Here is a 12,903-nt window from a genome sequence, read left to right as displayed (position 1 = left end):
CAACCACTAACAAGCTAAAACTACAAAAATGTAACTAAAAAGTAATATTTGCAACACAGAATCAAAATACTACAAACAAAACAGTTGCTAAAAGTGAGAATTAACCAATCTGAACATGCATTCATCCATCCATCTATCCATCCATCCATCCATCCATCTATCCATCCATCCATCCATCCATTATCTTTACTGCTTCTTCTGTTTTGGGTCACTGGTGCCCATGTCCAGCCATCACTTTTCGAGAGGCAAGGTACACCCTGGACAGGTCGCAAGTCCATCACAACAAATCTGAAACTAAAAGGCTAAATTTATAAAATCATATCCAAGAACTAAAATGAACAAGACCATAGCTAAAAGATGAAATTATCCAAACTATAAACAAAAGGTAGGCAGCACGGTGGCGCAACTGGTAGAGCTGCTGCCTCTCAGCGAGCAGGTCCTTGGTTCAAACCCCGGTCCAGGGGCCTTTCTGGGTGGAGTTTGCATGTTCTCTCCGTGCATGCGTGGGTTTTCTCCGGGTACTCCGGTTTCCTCCCACAGTCCAAAAACATGCATGTTAGGCTGATTGGTAACTCTAAATTGTCCCTAGGTGTGAATGAGAGAGTGAATGGTTGTTTGTCTTGTTTGTCTCTATGTGGCCCTGTGATGGACTTGCGACCCGTCCAGGGTGTACCCCGCCCCTCGCACAGTGATTGCTGGACATGGGCACCAGCGACCCCCGTGACCCAAAATGGAATAAGCGGGTAAAGAAAATGGATGGATGGATAAACAAAAGGTAAAATGAGACAAATCATCAATAAAACCTTATACTCAAAACTAAAGTCAAATGATAAATACAGCAAACAGCAGAAAAATCATAGCTAAAATATATTAGAACAACAGAGAAAAGCTAAAATTAGCAACACTGTAGCTAAAAGCTATTATTAAAACAGTAGCCAAAAGCTTAAATTAGCAAAACCAAATCTGAAACCTAAAATTAGTGAAGCAAGAGCTGAAAGCTAAAACGAACAAAACAGTAGCAAAATGGTAAAATTAGCAAAACAATTCTGGCAAACAGCTAAAACTATAGACAATAGCTAAATGCTAAAAGTAGCAAAAACACAAAAATAGAGCAGAAGTTGCTTTCAGAAAACAATGTTTCTGAAAGAACTGACGGGAACATTTTGTAAATAAAGCCAAAATAAATCATATAAAATTTTAAAATGTACAGAGATAAAATGTTGAACCACATTATTCCCAGTCTTAACGAATATTTTGACTCACGAATGGTTATAATAGCACAAAGTATGTGAAGCTGTTTGATTGCAAAAAGATGTATAAGAAAGAAGGAACAGGGAAACAGTGGCACTTATGCTGACTCAGCATTTAAACAATTCAATTCAATTCAATTTATTTATATAACGCCAAGTCACAACAGAAGTCATCTCAGGGCACTGAACAGAAACAAACCTGTCCGATGAAATCACATCCAATTAACAATTTCAAATGAGCTACATCAAGCCAGTTAGATTGAAAACCAAACATAATTAAGAAGTTGATTCACCAAATATTTTTTATTATTCTAAAACATGAGTTCCTACATATAAAAACACTGATGTTTAACAATCTGTAAAAAATACCTAAACCTTTTTTTTTTAACAACCATCGATGTTTTAGTTATAGGATCCTCTGCTCCAGAGAAACTTTGCTTGGAGTTAGAACGCCTACAACTGCTGTGATAATGAATTCATCTGTGGAGACAATGTCTGTCGCGGTGCGTTGTCTCCTACCTCCTTACACACACAAACTCTGAAATAGAAGACTCGTTTTTCAAATTCTCTCACAGACATCCAGACTGCAAGATTGTCCAAACCTAAACTGTCTCCAGTTGTCAAATCATGAGTCATTTAGTATAACTCACAACAATATCAATGAATTAGCCAGTTGGAGGTACAAGTTAAAGTTTTAGATTTCCATCCAACCAACAAGAATAAATCATAAAACAAACCTGTACTCAATGTTATATATTTTCAGGCTTCAACAATATTAGGACGACATACAGTTGTGGTAACATCCATCAATCTATCCATTAGCTAAGTTTACCCGCTTTTTCTTTTCAGGTCACACGGGGGTCACTGGTGCCCATGTCCAGCCATCACTGTGCATGAGGCGGAGGACACCCTGGACAGGTCTCCATTTCATCACAGGGACACATAGAGACAAACAACCATTCACTCTCTCACTCACACCAAGGGACAACTTAGAGTTACCAATCTGTCTAACATGCATGTTTTTGATCTGTGGGAGGAAACCAGAGCACAGTAGATCCTTGTTGCGTCGCGGTTCAGCTTTCGTGGTTTTTCAACGATTGTCAACTTTAATATTACTCACGTGATTGGGATGGGATAAAAAGTTAACAAAAACAAAAAATACTTTGGACAGGCGCTGCCTGTTTGTAGTTTTCTTTCAATAAGCCCATACTGTAATGCCAGTCAAAAAAACTACATTACCCAGAAGCCAACAGTGCTTCCAGACGCTGCTTTCTGCCAAAATGGAAGGGATTGTTTTGCAACGGAAATCTACACTATCTATTAAAATCACAGAACTGGCAGGAAAGTCGCAAATAATCCTGAAACTTCTTGAAGCTCAATCATCCACACGCACATCAACCTGGACGGGGCCGTGGGCTTCATCACTGCAGGTTAGCGCTGCAGAACCGGAACCGAGCCCAGTTGAAACCGAGCTGCTATTCTGCAGAGCTGGTGAGTAAAATTTTGCAGTACTGTACAGTACATATATGTATGTTGTTAAAATTATGTAGGTTTAAGAGTTTAGAACAATGTAAAGAGGTGGGAAGGGTTTATAAAGTCTTAAAATATAAATACTAAAATAAGTATAGCATACCTACTTCATGGTTTTTCACCTATCGCAGGGGTGTGTGGAACATAACCCCTGCGATAATCGAGGGACTACCAGAGAAAACCCACGGAGAGAACATGCAAACGCCACCCAGAAAGGTCCCCGGCTGGGATTCAATCCGACAACCTTCTTGCTGAGAGGCGGCAGCTCCACCGACTGCGCCTTGCAGTTATATTATTGTTAAGTATCACAGTCACAGTCGTGATAAAACCAAATTTTCTTCACTCATCTCTTTCTTGTCTTTCTTCAGGTTGCTCCCAATGTTTTTTGGGTTTCAACATTTTAAACGGTTTTATCTTAATCAGGTTGTCTTAGTCTGAGTTTGTTAAACTCACCAAAAGTATTATTGATGTACAGAAACTGAATGTAAGATGCTAAAAACATAATTCATGATTTATTGCAGTCAGTCCTTTGCATATCTGATACTGCATACACTGATAATTTGATGGCAATAATTTTGATGGGATATGTTGCCATATAAACACATTTCTATTTAAGCTATTAAAACTTGTTTTTTGTTGTTGTTTGTTAGTTATTTGAGTGTATTCAGAAATTTTAATTATGTGCGCCTGAGTGTTACTGAAATATTTTTTTAATTTAATTTAGTTGATTCTTATTTTTTACCTTAATCAAATACTGTATGGAGTTCTTAAAAAATTAAAAAGGTTATAAACGTTTGGTTTTTTTAACCAGGTCCACCTGAACAGTTTTTAGATTATTCAAAAACCTGATATCAACCTGTTTTACAAGCAAACAAATTAAACGAAACAGCCCACACTGTATGCTTATTTTTAATATTTTACATTTGCTAAGGTTTCAAGCCTTTAACTTGCAGTGGTTGAATTCTTTTAACACATTAAGACTGGGCACAATAAATCAAGCTTTAAATCATGTTACTGACGTTGGTGTTGAAATACAATCATTTGTAATCATTTGATCATTTGTTCATTTCTAAGTCACGTTATCTTGTTGTGATAAATAAAACCATCATAATTTAATGAACAATTCATATTTTTTTTCTAAAATTAGTTCAGTTATCACCCTAAATCCAGTTGTTACATTACACTATACTCCTTGTTCATTTAACCTTTATTTACACAGGTTAATCCCATTGAGCCTCGGGGACTCATTTACAAGAGACCTGGTTTAAACAAAGAGTGATGACAACAGTGGACAACAATAGACAATCATAAAAGAATACATACAAATTGAGAATAAGTGAAAAGAAAACGGTATTTTTCTAAAAAGTAACAAAAAAACAGCTAGGTTGTAATGTGATGTAGAAGCCATAACAACCAACAACCATAACTTGTAACCATAACAAGATGTAAAAAGGTGCATTACACAATATGTCTTAATATGGATATTTTATATTAAAAATTACATGTCATAGGATAAATTTCTTATATAAGTATGGCTAAACCCATAAAGATTCAGCCACGCTGTGGTCGTCTCTTCAAAGAGAAGCAGGATTACACCTGAAGCTCAGCCTTAAGTGCTCATCTAGAGACCTCTCAAATGGTTTTGAGGTCAACTTGAATTAATCACTGAAAACATAAAGTTCCACCTCTGGCAGTAAACACATCCTCTTCAATAAGGCGTGAACTGAGACGGACTGGCTGAGATGGGCTGAGCTCGGCCTCATCAGCCTCATCGACGCGGCGGTTCTGAGAAAAACGGCGACGGGGATTTCAGCGTTCTGTTAAAAGCCGGCTGGAGCTCGAGAGGAGTGCGTCTCAGGCGTGCCTGCGACACAACACACAGCTGGTACGCTGCTCCAGCCGCTGCAGATGTGCAGGAAGAGTGCTCGCCGAGAGCTGTTTGGAGGTGCGCGCGTTCAACTGCATGTGTGTGTTAGATAAAGCCCTCCCCCTCAGCATCAGCATCCCCCCCAGCAGAAGCTGCACACACATACAGAGGGAAATCAAAGCAGGGCATTTACCAACACTCCCAGCGCTGCTCCTGCCAGCCAACTCCACTGCCTCGAACATGTTTATTTTCCACATTATTCATGATTCTCCTGTATGCTCCCTCGCCCTCCCCTCCTTTAGCATATCCACCACTCTGTCAGGACCCGACGAGAGGCCATTTCAATAATGAAGATGGACTAACTGCAATAGAGAGTGCACATAAATTGGAGCTACAGCCAACAAGCATGTCCAATTTGCCAAGCGGTTAAGCCTGATGTCTGGGCACAGCTTTAGAGCGCGCCGCGGCTGCCGTCAACAGGTTTGCGCCGACCTGATTCATCCATCCACATCATTAATACTTCACAGAGGGCACTAGCATTTAACTCTGCTGCAGGAAACTGCTCTTTAAACACCGTACATTAGGGCCACGTAATCACTGGAGCACTCATTTCTGAAGCATTCAGCAGGTGCAGGAAAATTGCTGGCATTTCTGACCCCTCCATTGTTCTTGCCGGTGGGCTGGGGTCCTCTTGCATCGCGAGGAACAGAAATAGAGACAAAGAGCAGGGAGAGGAGCAAGCCAAACAGAATGATTAGAATTTGATTTATCCTTTTAAACCCTCCGCAACAGATCATGTGTTAATGTTTGAGCTGTATAACAAGATAAGAACGTGTTTACTCGCTCTATATAGAACTTATCAGCGCTACAATCTAATTCCTGCAAGCCTCTCCCAGTTCCCCGTTTCAGTGTTTCCCCTCGATTCAATTGCACTTCTTGTCAATGAAGCAGCAACAAGAGGGATAGCTGGAGCTGGATGGATATATTTGTCAAAAAAAAAACCTGCAATGTCTCACAGCGGTAGTATACGTTGGTACAAAGGGCCCTCTGTTGTAGGAACAGAGGGAGAGTCAGGGGCCAAGGAACAGATCAGCGACGGAGGAGCTCTGAAAGAGGGCATGGCGCCACAGGACACACTGATCCAAACAGACAGCGCTGAAATGGCGACTCCTCTTTTCAGCACAGGTGTACAGTTTCAGAGCAGGTTCACCGGCTGGCTGCAGACAGACTGAGCAACCTGCTTCACACGCAACACACAGCAACAACCCTGAACTCTGCAGCTCGCATGTGGTTAGACTACAGAGAAGCACAAATCCAATAAAGATACGTTCACAGGAACATACTCTACAATAAATTTGAGTAAATACCCACTAAAATCACAGGTAAGTACTCAGAGAATGAACATCTTGAAAAGCAAAAACTTTCTACATTCATGTAGATGAAGTTTAAAATGATGACTGATGGTATGGCTCTGGTAAAAACTCGTTTATTTAATGTTTTGTATGTTTTAAACATCCAAACTTAGGCTAAGATGATATATATTTGCATCTTAAGACAAATGGAATTGAAGCACAACTGTTGTTTACTTCAGAAACACAAAATTAAAACGTAAATATAATTACATCTAACAATCCTTGAAGGTATGCAAAGCACCGACCACCCTTCATGCCAGAATTAAAGACTGAGATCATCTTATGCTGAGAAATGAGTTCTGATCAGACTTTTAAAATAATCTTTACGAGAGATCTCATTTACATTGCATGATCTGTTAGTGGTGTTTGTTTCTGAACGACTCTCAACTACTACCACATCAAAGCAGTTTTTTGTTGACCCAGTCTTCAGCTGAGGAAATACTGCTCCATCTTCACTCATCTGCCCCCCTGGAGGATGGTCACTGAGTCGCCTCGGTGTTCATATCAGTTGTGCAAATACAGTCAGAGGAAAAAGCCTGTGAAGCATGTTGTCTGTCAGGACACTCTCCATTTCTGAATCTTATAAGATGTTTTGGAAATGGTTTGGTCTGAAGACAACTACTAAAGGAACTGCACCAACCACAAACTCATATTTAAAGATTGGGATTAAATTTTCAAATCTGTAAAACTATTTTTGCACAAGGTTGTCATACCATTAGACCCTCATATGAGTGAACATTAAAACACTGCCGTCTACTTGTGTCTTATGAAATTCATTCACACATTTATCTTTTGTCTAAAAGTGCTTAGTTTCTGTTGTGTTAAATTCATGTTTACAGCTAATATGGTTCACAGTTGTTGCCATGGTCATTTAGGGAAGGGACATCTGAGATTGTCATCATTGTATGTTTCCATACAATGGTGAAATTTGTTCTCTGTATTTAACCCATCACACCTGAAATACACCCAGGTGGAGCAGTGGGCAGCTATGTAAGCGCCTGTGGCACAAGTGGGGATTAGGTGTCTTGCTCAGAGACACCACGACATGTGGGAATGGCTGGGAGTTGAACCGCGACTTTCTGGTCCCCAGCCGGCTGCCCTGCCTCTACCAGTCAGCATCATTGATTTTAATTTCATCCTAATAAAAATAAAGTTCACACAAATGTTATACCACCACCAAAATACTGAATGTAACACACCAGAGGACTGATGTGTTATGCAGAAAGGTCTTAAATTATAGACATAACCAATTAAATTTTTATTACTAATGGACTAAAAAAAACTTGCTTAATTTATAAAAAACAAAGTTGCTTGGTCAGAAATTAAAAAATACAATTTAATTTTGTGAATAGAAGTGTTGTGATTTGTGCAAAAGTGTCCACATAAAACTTTAATACCAAAGAATGTGTTAGAATATTGTTAGTTGTGGTCTTATGTGGTCTTGTGGGTGACCACACCCACATATTTTGGGACTGCCCTCAGGTGCAGGGCTTCTGGAAAGGTGGATGTGTTGGAAAGATGATTGAAGATACAAAACCCTTATGACTGTGTCATCTTTTTACTTGATGTGTTCCCAGATCACCTCATCCATTACCTACATACCTACAGTATGTATGTTTAGCAAAGTGTCAGTACTCATACTTGATTGTATAAATAATATTAGCTAGTTTTGAACCACTTTGGCCATGGCTGCCTCAGAGGAGTTGACGCGGGAGAGGGCGGACTCCAGAAACCATCTTATACCCATCAAACTGGTTGGCCCACTATGTGAGTGCTACCTATGGGACTGAGTCTGTTGTGGCTCCTTGGACTGAAGATGCCTTTTGGATTAAAGACAAAACATTTCAAGACAAAGAAACCGTCCAGAGGACCTGACTTAACTTTGTTGGATTTTTTTACCTGGATTATTGAGCATGAACTTTGAAATATTATCTAGAGGTTAAAGTCATGTACCACACTAAAGATTGAATTCTGAGGTCTGAGCCTAAACTGAGTCACTGGTCTCTCACACCAAACCTCCAAATGTGGCTTGTCATCCAAACCTTGTTGAGCTTTCAGAGCAGGGGACCGTGACCTCTCTTTTATTAGGATGAATGCAGTCAGGGACATCTGCAGGTCTGGTCGATGAGTAACTAAGACCAAACTAAAAGTTACTTCAGCCAGGAGGGCTACCCATGTCAAAAAGGCATTTGTTGTTGGACAGAGGTCAGAGACGTGTGTAACAAACTAGATGGGGGATGCACCTCTCATAAGCCCCGAGGAGAGCGATAAGCAGGAGAATGGGTGCCCACCTGTCCTCACTTTGTCCTGGATGAACATTAGTGGAATCCTTTTTGTTGGTCCATCTGTGTTTTACACGTGGCTGGACCTTGATCACACTACACCAATAGCAAATAACATGGTTATATCAATGTCTTCTTCCTTGCCTGTGCTTTGGTTTTAATGTTTGTGGAAACTATGCTTTATAGTTTTTATATTGTTTAAAAGTAAAGTTTCCTCAAATGATTGCAGTGGCCAGTGGGGTGGGCCAAGATTAATCTATGGTGGCTGAGGCCATCATTGGACACCCACTAGCTCCGCCCATTTCACCTGGTGGTGGATAAAATTGTTCTCTTTGCACGGACAAGAAACAAAGAAACATCTTCTCTTCTTATACACAGTGTAACTCCTGCCCACTTGAATAGCTAGCACCAAAAACATTAAGGTTTCCCTGCATTCTCTGTTCAGTTCCAGTCCAGAAAAACACTTGTATGTAAAATTACAAACATTCATTATTCAAATCTCTCAGCAGTGGGGGGGACATCGGTGTACCACTTGTTCATTTTTGTACAGTATTAAACTGTTTCCTTTATAGTTTGGATTAAGTACTCTTGACACCTCGTCATGTTGCATGCTATTTTCTTGCTAAAGATGAGTCAAAACATGTTTTTTAATTATTAATAATTTTCGGCCTCTTGGGGGGTGGGGGTGCACAGCAAGCTGTAAATCTAAAACCTACAAGACGTCTTTTGTTGGTTTGACTTATTAAGCTCAACATTAATATTCAGCCTCCTTTGTTTTGGTTTTCTGACAAGCCGTTCCTGAGGGAAACCTCTGGCTGTTTATGTGCTAAATGCTCTTCTGTTATTATTTCACGTCTGTCTCCATCAAGCTGAAGGAAACCCCCGAGTTGGGCAATGATTCTCTGTCAGCCGATCGTTTTACACGAGTAATGATGTCATCCAGTCTTCATACGAACATGATCAGTTACGGTGGGTGTTTTTCAAAAATGTTGTGTATAACATTAAACTTTAAATCTAACAGATACGTGAAACAACAGTAAAAAATGACTAAAACGTCTGTTTTTATTTCAGCTGATTGAAAGCTTAGATCTGCTAACCACATATACATGTCGAGTGAAAACAAAAGTGCTGCAACTGAAGACAAATCTCACTGAAATGTCTCTGACATATGAGCAGAGGATGAGGAAAAATAACTTTCTTATCAATGCATCTTAACTCATCAGCGTCTCCTACATGTGCCTCAGCTCCTGCGCAGCATCTCTGTCAGCCGTTCGGTGCCGCATTTGATCCCGATTCCTCACCACCAATCCCTCACGTGGCCACGGCGATGGCAGCGATATGGCATCCGCTTGAGATAATCATCGTCAGTCACAGCCTGCTGAAGAGCCAGGGAAGCATCTGATAGGTAAAAGATTTGCTGCGAATCAGGATTAGGATCCTTATCAGCGAAGCAGAATGTGGAGAAACATATCGGGGACTGTGAGCTCGAAGGCCTCGGCCTGTTTCAGAATAAAGGCACAGGAGTCTGGATGTTTTTCAGAACGCAGCTTTTTCCTCTTGTCACTCCGGAAGTGCTGGAAAATACAAGTGAAGCACCTTTCAGGGTAGAATTAAAGCTTAAGTGTGGGGCTTCAAAAAGTTTATCCACCTCTCGCACAGTGACTGCTGGATGTGGGCACCGGTGACCCCCGCAACCCGGAAAGGAAGAAGCCGGTGAAGATAATGGATGGATGGATTTCATCTCTGGTTTGTGGAAGTCAAGTCAATATTTCTGATGATTCACTGACTGTAGAAAGTTAAGGCTGTCGGTTTGTGCTGGAAGGAAAAACATTTGCAGTCGGTAGAAAAATAGGAGAAAAACTAAATAGGTAGAAAAAAGAAATGTTTATACTTATAAGTTGTTGTTTTTTTTTTTATCATTATTGCTATCTGCCAAAAGGCAACCATTAATGTAATGTACTGTGTGTGTGTGTGTTTGGGGGGTGGGGGGGTGTTAGCAAAATATCTCAGGAATCAATGAAGGGGTTTTAATGACACCCTTAGAAATCGGATGTACTTTTGGTGTCACCCAGGTTCATGATGGCTGCCACAGCTAATCAACCTTAGGAAAATAAACTATATTTAAGTCAGCTGTACAAATACAGTTACATCTCCAAAAATTAGAATACTGTATCGTGTATCTGGTTCAGGAGGAGCTTGACTTGAGGAATACAACATTTGTGGACCTTTATCACAATATTCTAATTTTCTGAGACACATGGTTTTTCATTATCTGCAAGCCATCCATCCATCCATCCATTATCTTTACCTGCTTCTTCCTTTTCGGGTCGCGGGTGTCACCGGTGCCCATATCCAGCAGTCACCGTGCGAGAGGCGAGTTACAACCTGGACAGGTCTCCAGTCCATCACAGGACCACATAGAGACAAACGAGACAAACAACCATTCACTCTCTCACACCTAGAGACAATTTAGAGTTACCAATCAGCCTAACATGCATGTTTTTGGTCTGTGGGAGGAAACTGGAGTACCTGGAGAAAACTCAGGCATGCACAGAGAGAACATGCAAACTCCACCCAGAAATGTCGGTGTTGTGCCAAAAATCAATTGGTTGCCAAATGGCAGCCACGGGAGCGTGCACGGGAAGACTTCAACAAGAAATAAACAAGATTAACACTTAAAAACTTTTATTTGTTTACTCGACATTATAGTAAAGGTGTGTCTCAGTCTGACTTTTCCTTAATAAATGCACTTTAATGGTCAAATCAGCTGCGTTTCACCCGGGTAGAGCGGCATAATGCAGCTGATTTGACGTTTCTCCAGGAGTTCCGGAGCGAGATGGAGGTGGCCTTTATGGCAAGCTCATTAATAGCCAGTTTTACCCACAGTATTTATGAGACACTTGGCTTGCCATAAGACTCGAGGGCCCTCTAGTGACTGCAAAAGATAATGTTTAATATTTTCCATGTCAGCCAAAAATTGTGTTATAAATATTGGTGTGTGTGTGTGTGTGTGGTGGTGGTGGTGGGAGGGGGGGGGGGGGGTGGTGAACGTATATTAGTCGCTTTGGTGTATCAGTTGCGGGCCCTGCAAATTTATGCAAAATGGTGCGACTTATAAAGTGAAAAAATAAGGTACCTGTATTGCAGCTGAGAGTCATCCACAACACAATTCAAGAACTAACTAACCATGGGAGATTTCATAATAATGTGTACAATAATGCTTTAAAATATCATCAATATTGTCTAAATAGTTACAACTCCATTTTTTCTCAAAATAAGATGTGGTCTTGTTGAATGTTTGTGTCTTAGTTTAAAGCTCTGGCATGAAAAGCACCGGGTGACATGCATTCTTTCATAAAGTGATTACTTTTGAAAGTAATCTAAGTAGCTGTACTTAATGTCAGCTATTAAACTAAAGATTAGTTTTTACTTTTAAAAATGAATAACCTTTTTTTTCATTTAGCCTTTATTTATACAGATAGTCTCATTGAGCCACGAGAACTCATTTTCAAGAGAGACCTGTTTGGAGAGCAGATGGGGGTTAGGGGCCTTGCTCATGGGCCCAGGGCGTGGTGAGTGAGGGTGGGGGAGGGTGTGGGTGCTTCACCTACCCCACCCACATTTTTGATGTTGTCGGTACCGGGGCTTGAACAGGCGATCTTCTGATCACATGTCCACCTTCTCTAGCCTCTGCGCCACCACTCCCCCCAGTTATTAACTTAAGCGTCCATAAAATAATGCAATCATTTGTTTTATACCAAAATCTGTGTAATACAATACAATCTGATACTAATTTAATTTTAATAAAAAGGGTTTAACTTTGTTTCTCAACCGTCAACAAAGCTCACTGAGAGAAACACCTAAGTGCTACATCGAGTTTTTATTTTACTGTTGTTGTTTTATTTTATGCAGTTTGTCTCACTAATACAGTAAAACAGTTTAATCTATTTAACAGAACACTAATGTATTTTCCACATTAACTGTCTAGACATCAATGTTGTTCCAATGGTTTTCTAGTTGCTCTGTGTCAGCTATGGTATCACAGGACAAGTTTACATTTTATTCTCTTTAAAATGCAGATGAGATGCTGCTTAAAGCACAAAAAAAAATGTAACTTATTCTCTACTTTTTATTGAATTTATGCAGAATAAATTCTGTGAAACGAGTACGGGTGGCGTGAAATTTTTTAAAGTATGGAGGTTTTGTTCTTTTTTTCCCTTTCAGCTGCTCCCTTCTGCGGATGACTTGGTTTACGCTGGATGCCCTTCCTAGTGAAACCTGGGCTCAAACCTGCGGCCTCAGAATTATGAAACTGACCGCTGAGCCACAGCAGCCTTGTAAACATTTAAAATTTGGAAATATTTTTTCTTCTTTCGGCTGCTCCCTTCTTCAGGGGTCACCACAGCAAACTATCTTGCAGGAAGACTTGGCAATTATTTTTATGCCAGATGTCCTTCCTGACGCAACCACAGACCACCGAGCTACCACAGCCCTCTGTGTGGAGCAGAGCGCTGCTATCTAGGGCGTCTGGGAGAGCAGATGGGGGGGGGGGGGGGGGGGGG

This window comes from Nematolebias whitei, chromosome 4 (genome assembly GCF_014905685.2).
Source record: "Nematolebias whitei isolate Nwh7 chromosome 4, NemWhi1, whole genome shotgun sequence".
Classification (NCBI taxonomy): Eukaryota; Metazoa; Chordata; class Actinopteri; order Cyprinodontiformes; family Rivulidae; genus Nematolebias; species Nematolebias whitei.
This window is presented reverse-complemented; position numbering follows the sequence as displayed.